The following is a 16,489-nucleotide window of genomic DNA, read 5'->3' on the forward strand; positions in this document are numbered from 1 at the left end:
TTCTAACCAGTGTGAGGTGAATCATCGTGATTTTCATTTGCATTTCCATGATGGTTAGTGATCCTGAGCATTTTTCCGAGTGTCTGTTGACCATTTTTATTTCATCCTTAGGAAAATGCCTGTTCATTTCTTAACTGGATTGTTTGTTTTGTTGTTTAGGTTCTTGAGACCTTATATATTCTGGATATTAACCTTTGTAATATATATAGTTTGTAAATATTTTCTACCATTCTGTTGATTGCTTCTTTGTTGAGTGTTTCCTCTGCAGTGAAGAAACTTCTTAGCTTTATGTCATCCTATTTGTCTATTTTGCCATTATTGCCAGTGATTCTGGGGTCCTATCCAAGAAGTTCTTGCCTATTCCAATGTCTTGAAATGTTTTCCATATGCTATAATCTATTAACTTGATGTTTTCAGGTGTTAGGTTTTGATACTTGATTTACTGTCAGTTGATTGTTTATAGGTTAGGGGTTTTTTTTTTTATACTTCTGCATGCAGAGGTCCAATTTTCCAATTTTCCCAGCACCATTTCTTGAAGAGACAGTCCATTCTCCAGGAAGTGATTTTAGTTCATTTGTCAAAGATTAGTTAGTTGTAGGTACATGGATCTTTTTCTTTTTGGAAGTTTGACTATAATGTGTTATGGTGAAGATATTTTTTGCTCATGTCTATGAGTTCTATGTGCATCCAATATCTTTCTCCAGAGTAGGGAAATTTTCTGCTATTATTTCACTGAATATGTCTTCTAATCTATTCTGCCATCCCATATGTTCAGGAACACCTAAAAGATACATGTTTGGTTGTTTTATGATATCTCATAAATCTCTAATACTATTTTAAATTTTTCTGATTTCTCCTCCTCCTCTTCCTCCTCCTTCACTTCCTCCTCCTCTAAGATATTTCCAAAGATCTGTTTTCTAGCTCATATATTCTTTCTCCTACCTCATGGAACATATTGTTAAGGTTTTCTATTATATTTTTATTTGACATATTGAATTCTTCATTTTTAATATTTCAAAGTTTTATGTTTTCTTCAATAGCTCTATACCCTAGCAGAGTTTCTCATCCATGTCATGTATGAATTTCTTTAACTCATGTATTTGCTTCTCTGTGTTTTTGAGTGAACTTATGATCATAATTTGAATTTTTTCATGCATTTCATTAATCTCTTCATCTTCACATTCTAATATTGAAGTATTGTGTTCCTTTTGGGGAGTCATACCAATCTTCATTCCTGATTCCTGTATTTCTACCTTTATATTTAGGCATCTGTGGAAACACTTGCTGGTTTTCACCCCTGAGTGATTTTATCTTTGAAACATGCCTCCAAGGCTTACTGGAGTATCTGTTCCTTCAGCAGAAATCCAGAAGTGTGTGCTGTGTGGGGCCAGGGTGTTCTGGTCAGTGCTTCAAAGTGGGATAGGAGTCCGGAGTGACACCATGTTGGATGTGGTAGATCTCTTGTATGGTCAGCATGGGGAAGGGTACGATCACATCAGCTGTCATTTTCACAGACTCAGCCCCTCTCTGTCAAGGTAGACCAACTGTCCAGGGTGATCCCCAGTGTCTGACCTCTCAGCCACTCAGGTCCATGAATGGTATTTAGGATTTATATGCTTTTAGTGTGAGTGCAGAATCCTCTGTGGTAATTATCCCCCCAGCATTCTGGGAGCTCTGAGCTTCTGAAGCCAGACCTAGTGATTGACCAAAGAACCAGCCACACCCCAGGTCCTGTCATGCCATCACAGGATCCCCACAGTCACAAGGAGCAGAGGATCCACTTTCAGGCCAGTGAGCCTCCCAGCCACAGAGAGAGCCATGGCATTCCCAGAGCCAGCCACCTGCTAGAGATCAGAGGGTGCTCTGCCTTGACAATTTGAATCCAGCAGCTTGATAGAGTGAGGAGAGCCAAGTGCCTTCACGTTATGGATCCAAGTGGGTACCACTCCCACTTCAGCCCTCCAGGCCAGACAATGTCAGTTGGGACCTCAGATTTATCCCTATAATAAAAATTCTCCTGTTGCATGCAGGCCACAACAGCCTCTATTTGCCTCATTAAGATAATACTTTCTCCCTGCTGGTTACTGGACAACTTGGTGGGTGTGGGAAGAAAAGCAATGCACTCTCCCATCATGGGGTACGTTGGCACCCTACCCCTGCTATCACTTCAGGCCTACTCAGGGGACCGCAGGTTCTCTAACCTTGCTCCAAGAAGATAACATCCCTACCAGCCACCAGCTGTTGGAGTTACCAGTGGTGTTCCTCTCACTAATGTGTGGGTGTATCATCCCCACTGTTCTGTTGTTCTCACTTCTTTCTGCAGACTTTCCACTGCAAACTTATCTCCAATGGTCCATGAGAATGCAGTTCCTCCCCTCTTTTTCCGGTATCTTCCCAGGGTCAAAAATCAGCCCATCTTTTCACTATTCAGTCATCTTGGATTTTCCTCAAAGTATCCTTTGTCAAAGGAAAAGGACTGAAATAGTTCCGCATATTAGTAACATTAGCACCATCTGGGAAGATGGTTGATAAACTCACTAAAAATCGAATAATGTGGGATGACATTAAAAAAACAAAATTTCTTGGCTGGCGCCATGGCTCATTTAACTAATCTTCCGCCTGCAGCGTCGGCACCCTGGGGTTCTAGCCCTGGTCGGGGCACTGGATTCTGTCCCGGTTGCTCCTCTTCCAGTCCAGCTCTCTGCTGTGGCCCGGGAGTGCAGTAGAGGATGGCCCAAGTGCTTGGGCCCTGCATCCACATGGGAGACCAGGAGGAAGCACCTGGCTCCTGGCTTCAGATCGGCGCAGTGCACCTGCCATGGGCAGCCATTTTGGGGGTGAACCAACAGAAAGAAGACCTTTCTGTCTCTCTCACTGTCTAACTCTGCCATCCAAAAAAATAAAATAAAATAAAATTTCCTTTGTAGTATAAGGTTCAAGAATTATAATTCTGTCCATGTCCATCCATATTTCAAGTGTTAAAAGAAAAAGCAGATCCTGATTTATCTATTTGGTGAGAGTCTGATGGTTTTTAACAACCCTTGTCTGACTGTTGAGAAACAGTGCTTTTTTTTTCTTTATACTATTTGTTGAACTCTTTACTTAGTGTAGGGGTAATCTAATGATTATAAAGTTAACTGAAAATAGATCTTGGTAAAAAAAAAATAAGAATGGGAGCAGGAGAGGGAAGAGGAAGAAGGATAGGACCATGGGCGGGAGGGAGGGTAGGATGGAAAGTATCATTATGTTCCTGAATCAGTATATATGAAATACAGGAAATTTATATACCTTAAATGAATTTTTTTTTAAAAAGAATTGTTCAATTTTTCTCCAGCATATCTTCAAACCCTTTGTCTGGGCTCCCAATCATTCTGCTATTCTCATTAGATTGTCAGAGACAGTGAGAATCAAAGCTCAGGATCCTTAGTTTCTTATATATATATTCACAATGGGCTCACTAAGGAGATACTGGATTGCCACTCTTTATTGAATTGATGCGGGGTAGAATAGAGTGACAAAAGATTTTCCATAAATTCCAGATACTAACTCCTTTATAAAAGTGTCTTAAATATTGGCAGATACTGTCAATATCTTTCACAGAGCTTTGGAAATGAATAAAAACCTCACAGCAATCCAGGGAACACTTATTTAAGAAAAATAGCTAAATTTCAGTAGAAACAGTTAAGTGTGTGGCATTTTAAATTATCTTGGTTACAATACCCACCAGCACCGTGGCAGCCTTGAAAGTAGGAGTTTTATTTTCAGTATTGGCACCGGAGAGAGGAAGTTGTAATGATTTATTTTAATCTCTCCAGTGGCAAGGTTCAAGACCCATTCAAAAGGTCTATTTTTTCTTATCCAGTATAAGCTGACCCAGCACTAAACCCACAACCATGGCAACATTACTAACAAACATTTGAAGTCAAATATTTTAGTTGCTGATATTCACGACAGTGGGTAAAAGCATGAGTGAAAAAAAATAATTAGAGTTACCAAATGTTTAGCAGGAAATTTTGAGAAATGAGATGCTTTTTGGAGAAAGGGCTTTGAAAAGCACCAATATAACTTTGGAATCTAGACGACAATGTCATGTGCAAACCTATATTCATACTGAAAAATCATACAAGGTGACCCTCAATACTCACTTTGTTTTCCACAGACAAGAAGTGAGAGCTAAGACAGAGCCATAAACTTGAAATTGTCCATTTCAAATTTGTGCAGAGTGAAAAGAACCCAAAGTCAAGGAAAATGTAATAACGACATCTTGCAAGTAAAGATACTTATAATAAATAGTTGTAAACTGTCAAAGGATACCAGACCTCAATTCTGGAGTTTAAATTATGAAAACCAAAATAAGCACTCAGTAGAGGTTCTCAATCACAATTTTATTAGACAGCAAAAATAATTTGTTAATTTAAAGATGGGTCCATTAATACCATTCAGTATGGAGAATAAAGTATAAAAAAGAATGCAGAAAAGTGAATAGAACTTAAGAGATCTATGGAACATATTCAAACATGCTAACATATGCATAGGGAGGTCACACAAGAAAAAAAGAAAGAGAATTGTAATAAAAATATTTAAAAAGGAAATGCCAAATAAAGTTTTCCCATATTTGAAGAAAATAAATTATGTAGAAATCCAGGAAGGTCAATGAATTACAAGTACTATAAATTCAAAGAGATCTATCCACAATATAATAAAACTGATGAAAGACAAAGAGTCTTGAAAGCAGCTATCCTTATCATGAGCAAGGGACCCTCAATAAGATGAAAAATTCCTTATTCATTAGAAACATTGTAGGTCTGAAAGTAATGGGCTTGCATATTCAAAGTGTTAAAAGAAAAAGCAATCAGCCAAAAATTTTATGTCCAAAAATATCCTTCAAAAATCCAATAGAAATTAAGACAATCACAGATCCCTCAAGAAAGGCAGAGAAATTAAACTTTTTCAGATAAACAAAAATTGTAAAGAAATCAACAGTTATGTTATATTTGACATGCCTTACAAGAAATGCAAAAATGGAACTCCATTGCTTGAATAGGACACAGAACAGTAACTTGTATCCATAAACTAAGTATTAAAAATATTATAAATTATTGTATTATATACTATTGATGAATTGAAACTGATCCAAACTAAATTGCTTAAAGTTTCACATTAAAAGCAATTTTAATAATTTTTAAAAGCCCAAATAATAAAGAAGCAGGAAGAGAATTCTAAACTGACAGATAAGAAAATATAATTTTAACACAAGTAAGATATTATTGGAGGAATGAGAAATAACAATAACCATGACATAAGAACAGTCAAATATCAGAAGCCCTTTATTATCAGAAATTGCTTCAGATATAAATAGATTAAACCCTCAAACTGAAAGTTAAAGATTATTAAAATACACAATCTAATAGAAATTAGCTACAAGCTACCCACAAGAGACTTATTGAACTAATTGAGAAACAAGTAATTTAAAAATAAAAGGATAAAAAATTGCATATAAACAGTAACACAAAGAGAGTTGAAATTTCTATACTGATATGAGGCAAAATAGACTTTTTTTTTTTTTTTTTTTTGACAGGCAGAGTGGACAGTGAGAGAGAGAGACAGAGAGAAAGGTCTTCCTTTGCCATTGGTTCACCCTCCAATGGCCGCCGTGGCCAGCACGCTGCAGCCGGTGCACCCCGCTGATCCGAAGCCAGGAGCCAGGTACTTCTCCTGGTCTCCCATGGGGTGCAGGGCCCAAGCACTTGGGCCATCCTCCACTGTACTCCCTGGACACAGCAGAGAGCTGGCCTGGAAGAGGGGCAACCGGGACAGAATCCGGCGCCCCGACTGGGACTAGAACCCAGTGTGCTGGCGCCGCTAGGTGGAGGATTAGCCTAGTGAGCTGTGGCACCGGCTGCAAAATAGACTTTCAAACAAAATATGTCACTAGGGAAAACATAACATAACATTATGATATAACATAATCAGAAAAGTGTCAATTCGTGAGAAATATTCTGAAAGGAAATACAAAAGGTCACAATTATATGCAAATTAAATAACACTCTCAAACCAATGAATTAAAGAAGATATCACAAAAGTAAATTAAGCACTTATTTATTTGTTTGCAAATCCAAATTACACAGAGAGAGGAAGAGAGAAAGCAAGTAAGAAAGAGAGAGATCTGCTATCCTCTGGTTCACTCCCCAGGTGGGTGCTTTGGCCAGGGTTGGACCAACTGAAGCCAGGAGCCAGGAGCCAGGAGCTTCATCCAGGTTTCCCACATGGATGGTAGGGGCCCAAACAGATGGTCCATCTTTTGGCTGCTTTTCTCACACCAATAGCAAGGAACCAGATCAGAAGTGGAGCAGCTGGGACATGAACTGGCATCCATATAGGATGCAGGTGTCTCAAGTGGTGGCTTTATCCACTACACCACAGCATTGACCCCCAGAAAGGCAATTTAAAAATACCTTGGGATGAATGAGATCAGAAAGAAAACATACTAAGCTTCATGCTGCAGCACAAACAGTGCCCAAAAGAAAATTTAAAAATACCTTAAATAAGATTCAAAGCCAATAACCTAATTTTCCATCATAACATGAGCAGAAAAAAAAGAGCAATTATAACTCAAAGCAAGAAGAAATATGGAAATAAAAAGGTTACAAATATAATACAGATACAAAAATATACTAAAGGTTAAAGAGATAAATGTGTCAGAGAAAAGAAAAATAATAAGAGAAATTCAACAAATTAAAAGTTTGTCTTTGAAAGTTAAAACAAAAATGATGAACCTTTAGCTAAACCAAACAAGACAAAATGACCAAAATTACTAAAATGAAGAATGAAAGCAGGGACATTATTACATATTGTGGTGAATCTTAAAAGAAAGTAATAGCATACTAAGAAAAATTGAATGCTATCAAATTAGATAACTTAAATGCAACTGATGAATTCCCAAGACACATGAGCTACTGAAATGAGTCAAGAATAAATCAGAATCTCGATAAACCCATAAAAAAATAAAGAGATTCAATCAGTAACCATCACTTCCCAAAGAGAAAAATGCAGTTCTGTAGGGCCAGAGTGTGGTACAATGGGCTAAGCCACATTTTGCAATGCCATCATCTCATATCTAAGCTCCAGTTCAAGACTCGGCTACTCCGCTTCACATCCAGTTACTGAATAATGTGTCTGGGAAGGCAGTGGAAGATGGCTCAAATATTTGGGTCCCTGACACCCATTTGGCAGACCTGAATAGAATCTCAAAACACCTGACTTCAGCCTGGCCCTGCCCCAGATGTTGGAGAATGACCCAGTGGGTGGAAGATTCTCTCTCTCTCTCTCTTTCTCTCTTCCTCTCTCTCTCTTTTAAATAAATAAAATAAATATTTTAAAAAGAAACAAAGAAAAATACAGTTCTATTTTATTTCATTAGTGAATTTATAAAAACACTGAAGATGACTAAACACAAATCTTTCTCAAACTCTGAAAAAAAAGAGAAGAGATAGAATGCTTCCAAGAAAATATTAACAGAATTATGCACCACGATCAGGTGGGACTTATGCAAAAATTAAAAGGGTGGTTCAATATAGGCAAATCAACCAATGTAATAAATTCTGTTAATAGGATAAAGTGAAAAGCACACGACCATTTCAATGACACAGACAAAGGCTTTGGCAAAAAGCAATGCAAACCAATGCCAAAAGCACTGAACACACTAGGATTAGAAGGGAGATAAAAGGCATCTAGGGAAAATCCACAGCAAAAATCATGCATAATGGTGAAAACCTGAAAGTATTACTCTATGACAAGGAACATCAAAGTATCTACACTGACTGCTTCCATTCAGCATTATACTGAAAGTTCTACCCAGGACAATTAGGGGAGAAAAAAGAACTAAATGCATCCAGATTGGAAAGGAAAACAAACTATTTGTATAAATGACATGATCTTATATAAAGACATTTCTAGAGAACTTACAAAAATAGATTTATAAGGGCTAACACTGTGGCATAGTAGACTGGGGGTAGGCATCCCATATGGGTGCCGGTTCTAGTCCTGCTGCTCCTCTTCTGATCCAGTTTTCTGCTGTGGCCTGGTGGGGGGCAGCAGAGAATGACCCAGGTGCTTGGGAACCCACACCCTTAGGGGAGACCCAGAAGAAGCTCCTTGCTCCTGACTTTGGGTCAGCTCAGCTCTGACCTTTGCAGCCATTTGGGGAGTGAACCAACAGATGGAAGACCTTTCTCTCTTTCTTTCCCTCTTTCCTGCTGTAACTCTACTTCCAAAATAAATAAATAATCTTTTTAAAAATTTTAAAAATAAATTTATAGTTAGTGGACGATTTCCTAAAAATAGGAGAAATCCAAATGTAGAAAATCAGTTGTATTTCCATATACTCCAATGAAAATCCAAATACATATGATTAAAGTAAATGTAAGACCTGAACACTATAAAATGTTGTTGAAAGACCTAAATGAGTGGAAATGCATTCCACATGCATGGATTACGAAGCTTAATATTGGTAAGATGGAAATGTCCCCTAAGATTCGATGCAATCCCATAAAAGTTCCATCATGTCTTGGTTTCAGAAAGAAATGAGCTGATTCTAAAATTCATATGGAAAACAAGGGATACAAATAGCCCAAATGGTTGTGAATTAGAAGAATATTGAAGAACTCACATTTTATTGTTTCAGACTTAAGTCAAGACTACAGCAAATGAAACAGTAACATATTGAGATAAGCCCTGAGGAACAAATCAAAGAAATAGAACTTATTGTTTTAGAAATAAAGCTATAAATGTTCAAGTTATTTTAGATGCCAAGAATATTCAATGGCAGAATAGTAGTCTCTAACAACTGTAACTGGGGCAACAGGATATCCACAGTAAAAATAATAAATCTGGAACTTTATATCACATCATACAACAGAAATTAACTCACACTAAAACACTTAAATATATGACATAAAGTTATAAAAAATATTAGAAATAGGGGCCAGTGCTGTGGCGTAGTGGGTAAAGCCCTGGACCAAATTGCTGGCATCCCATAGGGGCACTGGTTCAAGTTCCAGCTGCTTTGCTTCCAATTCTGCTCTCTGCTATGGCCTGGGAAAGCGGTGGAAGTTGGCCAAGGTCCTTGGGCCCCTGTACCTGCATGGAAGACCCGGAAAAACCTCCTGGCTCCTGGCTTCAGATCAGAGCAGCTCTAGCCCTTGCAGCCCATTGGGGAGTAAATCTTTCTCTCCCTCAAATCTCCCTCTCCCTCTCCCTCTCCCTCTCCCTCTCCCTCTCCCTCTCCCTCTCCCTCTCTGCCTCTCCTTCCCTCTTTGTGTAACTCTTTCAAATAAATAATAAATCTTAAAAAAAATAGAAACAAAGTAGATATTCTTGAATTTGGATTAGACAACACTTTTCAAAGTAGGATGCCATCATTTTTAAGTGGTTAACAAAAATATGATATTTCATACAATATAATATTACTTGTCCACAGAAAGGAATGAAGAAAGTAGTGATAAATGCAAGAATACGGAAAAATATATTCTATGGAAAAGAAATTAGAATAAAAGGATTACATATTTAGATTCCATTTGTTAAATGTTTAGAGTATATATATTCACAGAGTCAGAAAGTAGATTAGTTATTGCCAGGAAATAAAATGATGGATTCTTTGGGAGAATCAAGTTGTTTTTCTTTTCTTTCTTTTTTGGGGGGGGGGGTAGCGTTACAAGGATTTTGGAGCACTTAACAGTAACAATTGCACAAAACCAGAATATGCTGAACAACCGAATCATACCCTTTAAAGTGCTGGGAATTTTTTTAAGTCTTATCTTCCCTGTTAGAATGCCAACTCCCCTGAAATGCATTCTCACAGTCTCTCTTGAACTACACTGTAACAATGAAAGATGCTCCTAGGTGTGCTGGCCCATTAAGTCGCACTAATGCAAATACAATTAATCAGTTGCCTAGGAGTAAGATAACCCTATGACAGTTTCTGTGATGATAGAGATATGAAGAATGTGATTAGCTCTGGATACATAATCAATTAATCTCAACACAAGGAAGAAATAATATAAATGGGGCAATTAAGAAATATAAAGTGCTACAGAGAGAATGCTTTAGAGTGGATGGTGCATTGAAAAGACCTTGAAGTCTGAGCATGAAATAAGGAAGGAAGGACATGGACAGTGGAGACAACAACATAAACAAGTGTGGAAGAATGAAGCAATGTAATTAAAACATATGATATAAATAATACCTACTGAAGTGAGGCAGGACCTGCATCTTCTCAGAATGCACGATGAATTTATGGGAGAAGGATTAATACACCATTCATTTATATTTATTATTGTCATTAGTATTATCATCATAATTATTATGTTAAGCAAAGAATTCGGAGTGCCTTACCAATGGTTCTATTTCTTGTTTCCATGTCGCATTTGCCTCAGGGGTGTGTTGGGGAATGACACTTTGCTCTCAATGACTGTTCAAGGAAATGAGGACCTTTTTGGATTGAATAAACTTACTTTTGTGCTGTAGCCCCATTACTTTGATAAATACGATTCTCATTAGTTTTCAACAGAAATACATTCATGTTCAATATAAAAAAAATTACAGACAGCTGGGCTTTTACCTCATGCTCAACTCAACATTGACAAGAGTGCATACTATTCAACAGGAAAAGCAAATTCAGTGCCTGCCTGGCTCAGCTCACTTTTTTTTCCCTCTTTCCACCCCCTAGCTGTCTAAGTTTCCAGAAAATTATTTATCTTCAAGTTCAGAATGAAACCAAATGACCGAACACCTTAAAAGTTACTCAACAGAGTTAGTTTCCTTAAATCATGATATTCAAGAAGATTGAAGAAAATGGAAATGATATGTTTCTACATGTGGATGATAAGAATAACTCAACAATATGCAAGCCTAGAATATAATACAATATAAGGCATAGATAGGAATCCATTTCATGGTCATTTTGAGCACTGACAGCAAAATGAAATAAGGGATTGACAGAATAAATGGAAAGGAGAAAATAAAAGTTGGAGATACAGAACAGGTAGTTTAGTAAATGATAGAAGTAGGGACAACACAGATGAAGCAGTCAAGTTTACAAAGCAGTCCTTTGGGAAAAATGGTGATACCATTGTGTGAAAGAAAGATGACAGAATCAAAGGCAGATTTCAGAAGACAATAATTTTGATTCTAAGCATGCTTAATTTGAGATGTCAGTGGGACATCTATTTGTAGATAAGCAGCGAGCAGTTATTAAATTGGATCTTTTTGTTAGAAAATGAATTTGAAATAGCAACTTTAAATGAGACATACCAATGTAGAAGCAACATTTAAGTCTACTATAGTGGATTAGGACTTTTATGAAAACAATGTAGTTTAAAAAGTGACCTGTTTCAGGCCGGCACTGTGGCTTACTTGGTTAATCCTTTACCTGCGGTGCCAGCACCCGGGGTTCTAGTCCCGGTTGGGGTGCCAGGTACTAGTCCCGGTTGCTCCTCTTCCAGTCCAGCTCTTTGCTGTGGCCCGGGAGGGCAGAGGAAGATGGCCCAAGTGCTTGGGCCCTGCACCCGCATGGGAGACCAGGAGGAAGCACCTGGCTCCTGGCTTCGGATCAGCGCAGCTCCAGCTGTAGCAGCCATTAGGGGAGTGAACCAACGGAAGGAAGACATTTCTCTCTGTCTTTCTCTCACTGTCTACAATTCTCTCTCTGTCTCTCTCTCACTGTCTAATTCTGCCTGAAAAAAAAAATGTGTCCTGTTTCTATTTCTAAATCACCTTTATATATACAGCATAAATAATTTAAACAATAAAAGATGAGTCCCAGAAGCACTGAAACCATTCCAGGCCAACTTCTACATAGTATTTTGCTTCATCCATCGTCACTATCATTCCTACTCCGTTTTGTTGTGGATCCAAGGTAGTGGATCTGTATATAATTTACAAAATTTTACTGGGAGTTTGCCTTTTTGTATTTGCAACATAGAGTGCCTTAGTGATTTATTTCAAGAAATTAGTTCTAACTTTCCTTAACAGTAGTTCCTTCTTCAATGTATTATTCCTTCCTCTCTCTCACTCTCTCCATCTCCTTCTTCCCCACTCTCCCTCTCTTTCTCTCTCTTCTTCTCCATCTCTCCCTCTTTCTGTAGTGTCATTCATTCTCTTACTGATCATTCTTTCTTGAACTCATATCAAACAAGCTTTTGTTTCCAACATGCAGTCAAATCTATTCCTGTCAAGGTCATAATGTTTGCATATTGTTAAGACAAAAGGCTAATTCTTAAATGCTCATCTTTCTCGAATTTCATGAAATATTGATATAGTTTACCCTGGCAAATTTCCTTTGCTTGGAATCTGGAAAAGACTTTGCTTCCCATCTCATGACCTGTTTTCAAAAGTTTTCATGGATCCTCTTTTTCCCAACTGGTATTCACCTTGGGGGCATCTTCTCTCCTCTTCTCTTCTGCATCTGCAACCAATCTTGGGTTATTCCATCCAGACAAATAACTTTAAATACCATTTGTAAAATGATAACTCCCATTTTTACAGTTACGCTCCAAATTCATCTATAATCCAAGACTTTCACCCAACATTCCATTGAATATTCCCATTTATGTGTCTAAATACATCTGAATTCAAATAAATCTGAAACTGAGCCCTTGATTCTTTTCAACACTATACACAAATATAGTACAGTGTGTGAATCTATGTGAGCAGACGCCACAAACATGTACCTAGTTTCTCAGATTAGAAACATTGGAATCATCACTCTTACTGCTATTTTCTCTCACATTCCTCATGTATGTCATTATAGAACTTCAGCAGCACATTCAAATTGTATCCAAAATCGAATCTTTTTAGCATATTTATTACTCTGGTCTTGGCCTAGTTCTTCATAATAATTAACATGGATTACTGATACCATATTCCATGTGGTCTCAGTTTTTTTTTTTTCTGTTTTTTTTTTTTAATTCAATTTGAGTGTAGTTACTAGTTCGTACCAGATTAGATTACAAAAATGCCAAAACAGCCACCTTAATTCATGCTTCTAATAAGTGTGTTGATATGATCTTCCCTGTTGTCAGCATTTCCACTGTCTACAAAATGTGTGGTCTTTGTCTTCATTCCAGCTCAGGGAGAAGATAACTTGAAAGACCAACAATATAGATCTCACAAATCATATCCACTATGCAGATTATATTGTATTTCCAAAGAGAATGGGCAATCAGAGTGTTATCTGTCAAGGCAGCTTGCTTCTTATTGATTTTGCCATAGCCACACTTGTAAATTAGCTCATTAACTGACGTCAGATTCAGATACCCGTCAAGCAATACATGGCTTCACAATCCTCAGCAAGTTAATTGAAGCCTTGCTTAACAAAGGTGCCATTGGAGATCTGATGAAGGGGAAGGAGCAGCAACACTTTTTGAACTTTGGGGCTCACACCATTGATACCTCTGAACCTCATGATAAATGCTAATTTGTGTTTTCCAGGACATAGAAGTTTCTGGCTTTACTCGATATCCTTGCCTGTGGATTTCAGTTCTGTACATTAGCCTATATTTCTTGTGGTAGTACTTTTGTTTTCGATAGATAAGCTTCCTCCTCACCTTGGAAGCATCTTTTGGGCAAATTTCTTTCTTAGGCACTTGATTTTCAGCTCTGTGAAATCCCTCTGCTTTTTCTTAAGTTTCTGGCACAGCAGGAAACTTCTCTTCGGAACCCTCCAGGATTCCAGTCATAGAGCAGTCTACTGTCAGTTCTCTTACTTTTTCTACACTACACACACACACTCACACCACTGACTACACAATAACCAAATAGACCCTTCTAAAATGCCTCCTCTGATGACCAGGTCTCTACCTTAAAAAATCTTTCCATAGCATTTCACATAAAAGCAAAGAACTTACTATGGCTTCAGGGCTCATAATCCAAAATTAATTTTCAACAATTTCCTACCACCATTATCACTAGTTTTCCAATTAGGGAAGCTAAAGCCTTTTTTTAAAAAAAAAGATTTATTTATTTATTTGAAAGGCAGAGCTACAGAGAAAGAGAGAGGCAAAGACAGAGAGAGAAAAATCTTCATCTGCTTATTCACTCCCCAAATAGCCGTAATGGCCAGAGCTGGGATGATCTGAAGCCAAGAGCCTGGAGCTTCTTCCAGATTTCCCATGTGGGTGTAGAGGTTCAAGGGTCACCTTCCATTGTTTTCCCAGGTGCATTCACAGGGAGCCATATCAGAAAAGGAGCAGCCAAGAGTTGAACCAATGCCAATACGAGATGTTGGAACCACAGGCAGCAGCTTTACCCACTATACCACAATGCCAGCACCAGTACATTCTTATTTTAAGCCCATTTGTCCTGCTGCCCAACACCTGCACCAACACTGACTGTGTTCCTATTTCCATTCAGGTCCCATATCAGGTTTTGACACCAGAAGCAGCCTTCTTAGAATACCACGTGGACCCTGTCTCCTTACCATGGTTGTCTGTCTTCAGAGCACATATCAATACCTGATGTTTTACAATGGATTATTATTGCCTGCCTTTCACTGTATAAGCATAACACAGGCTGATAATATCTGATTTTGATCAACAATTTAGCACTCATGCCCAAAATAATATTAGCCACAGAGTGAGCATTCAAATATTTTTTAGGGAAATGAGTGGACAAGAGAGGATTATCAACAGTGTGGATTGATTTAAAAGACAAAATGAGAGTGGGTGTTTGGCCTGATGGTTAAGACGCTAGTTAGGATGCCCAATATCAGAGTCCCAGAGACGGAGTCCCAGTTTCACTGCCATTTCCAGTTCTGCTAATAGTGAGCCCTCTGAAAGGCAGCAGGTGATGGCTCTAATAGCTGGATCCCTGCCACCCACATGGAAATTCCAGATTGAATTCCTAGCTCCTGGCTGCAGCGCTGCCCAGCCATAGCCATTGTGAGCATTTTGGGAGATAACTGGAAGAAGGAAGGTCTTGGTAAGTCTGTGTGTCTCTTGCTGTTTCTCTGCCTCTCAAGTAACACATTTTTTTTAAAAGGTGAAATGAAAAGGCCACTTTATTTGTTTGACAAAAGTGCCTTTAGGGAAGGCAGAAAACTAACAGGGGAAGGAATGAACATATTTAAGGTATTTTTGTGAACATGTTCCCCAGAATACTTGAAGGAATAGTTTGGTATTGATGATCATAAATAAACTCTTGGGGGAGAATGACAGTAAAATGGCACAGTCTTATCTGTGATGCGATCTACACCCCGACACCATCCTCAGCTCTAGCCCCCACCACCATTGCTGGGAGCCAGGTGACCCCCATGTCCCAACCACTGGTGTCAGCTCCACCCCCATCCTAATGGGATTCCCTTCTCCTGCTTCCCTGCCCCCCTCCCCGGCAAAGTGTTAAGAGGACCTGTTCCTGAACACAACACGTGGCTCTCTTTCTCTCCATCTCCTGATCTCTCTCAATCTCTCTCTGTCTCTCTCTCTCTCTCTCTCTCATACTCTCCTTCTCCCTCTTTTCCTTCTTCTCACCTTCCCTCGTCTATTGGGTTTCCCCCAATAAACCCTTCATCTAAAAAAAAAAAAAAGAAACTACTAGGGGTAGGATTAAAATATAAAATATAATTTGAGGGATTGGCATTCTGCCACAACAGGTGCCTGTGATGCTGGCATACTATATGAATGTCTTTTTCTTCTTGGCTCCTCCAGTTCTGATCCAGCACCCTACCAATGTGCCTGGGAAAGCAATGGAAGATGAGCTGAATGCTTGGGACTCTGACACCTTTGTAAGAGATCCAGATGCAGTTCTTTGCTTCAGCCTGGCCCAGCCCTGGTGGTTGAGGGTTTGGGGGAGTGAACCAGTGGGTGGAAGAACCCTGTCTCTGTCTCTCTGTCTCTGTCTCTCTCTGAGTGTGTGTGTGTGTGTGTGTGTGTGTGTACCTCTCTTCCTGTAAATCTGGCTTTCAAATAAATAAGTAAATCTTTAAATATATATATAATTAGGAAAATAAATAAATTTTTATTTAGTTTGTTAAAATTTCTAATTAGTATGTTTCTTGTCATATTACTTCTATAACAATAGTACATTAAAGCTCAATGTAAACAAATATTTACTTGTATATTTCACATCCAAAGCAGCACATTTTTCAAAGGGAAATATAACTATAAGTCTTTCTTTAGTTTTAAGTTTGGATATAAAAGATAGAAAGTTAAAATTTAGGTCCTCAATAACATGTTATGAAGTAATCCTTGCCCTTCGACTACTAGAGATATTTAGCTTGTTTTTCTTTAATGAAAAGGAGAGAATATTCACCAGTGAGAGTTGAGTGGCTCCTTGAAAACATCTGTTACCTCAGAGGAGCAGAACGAATATTAGAATTTGATAAATTAGTTGCACAGAAGTTTAGTATGCATGAGAAAGGTACAGATTGCTAGGAGCATATAAACAATACTAACGTGAATAAGTAAATTTATTCTTATACCTAAGCCTTTTTCTA

At 38.2% G+C, this 16,489-nt stretch overlaps 1 pseudogene; it reads right to left on the reverse strand.

Annotated features, from left to right (window-relative positions):
• Window positions 1-13,029: 13,029 nt before the first annotated feature.
• LOC108176914 (large ribosomal subunit protein uL30 pseudogene) lies at window positions 13,030-13,736 on the reverse strand (annotated as a pseudogene).
• Window positions 13,737-16,489: the final 2,753 nt, after the last annotated feature.

Source organism: Oryctolagus cuniculus, chromosome 3 (genome assembly GCF_964237555.1).
Source record: "Oryctolagus cuniculus chromosome 3, mOryCun1.1, whole genome shotgun sequence".
Classification (NCBI taxonomy): domain Eukaryota; kingdom Metazoa; phylum Chordata; class Mammalia; order Lagomorpha; family Leporidae; genus Oryctolagus; species Oryctolagus cuniculus.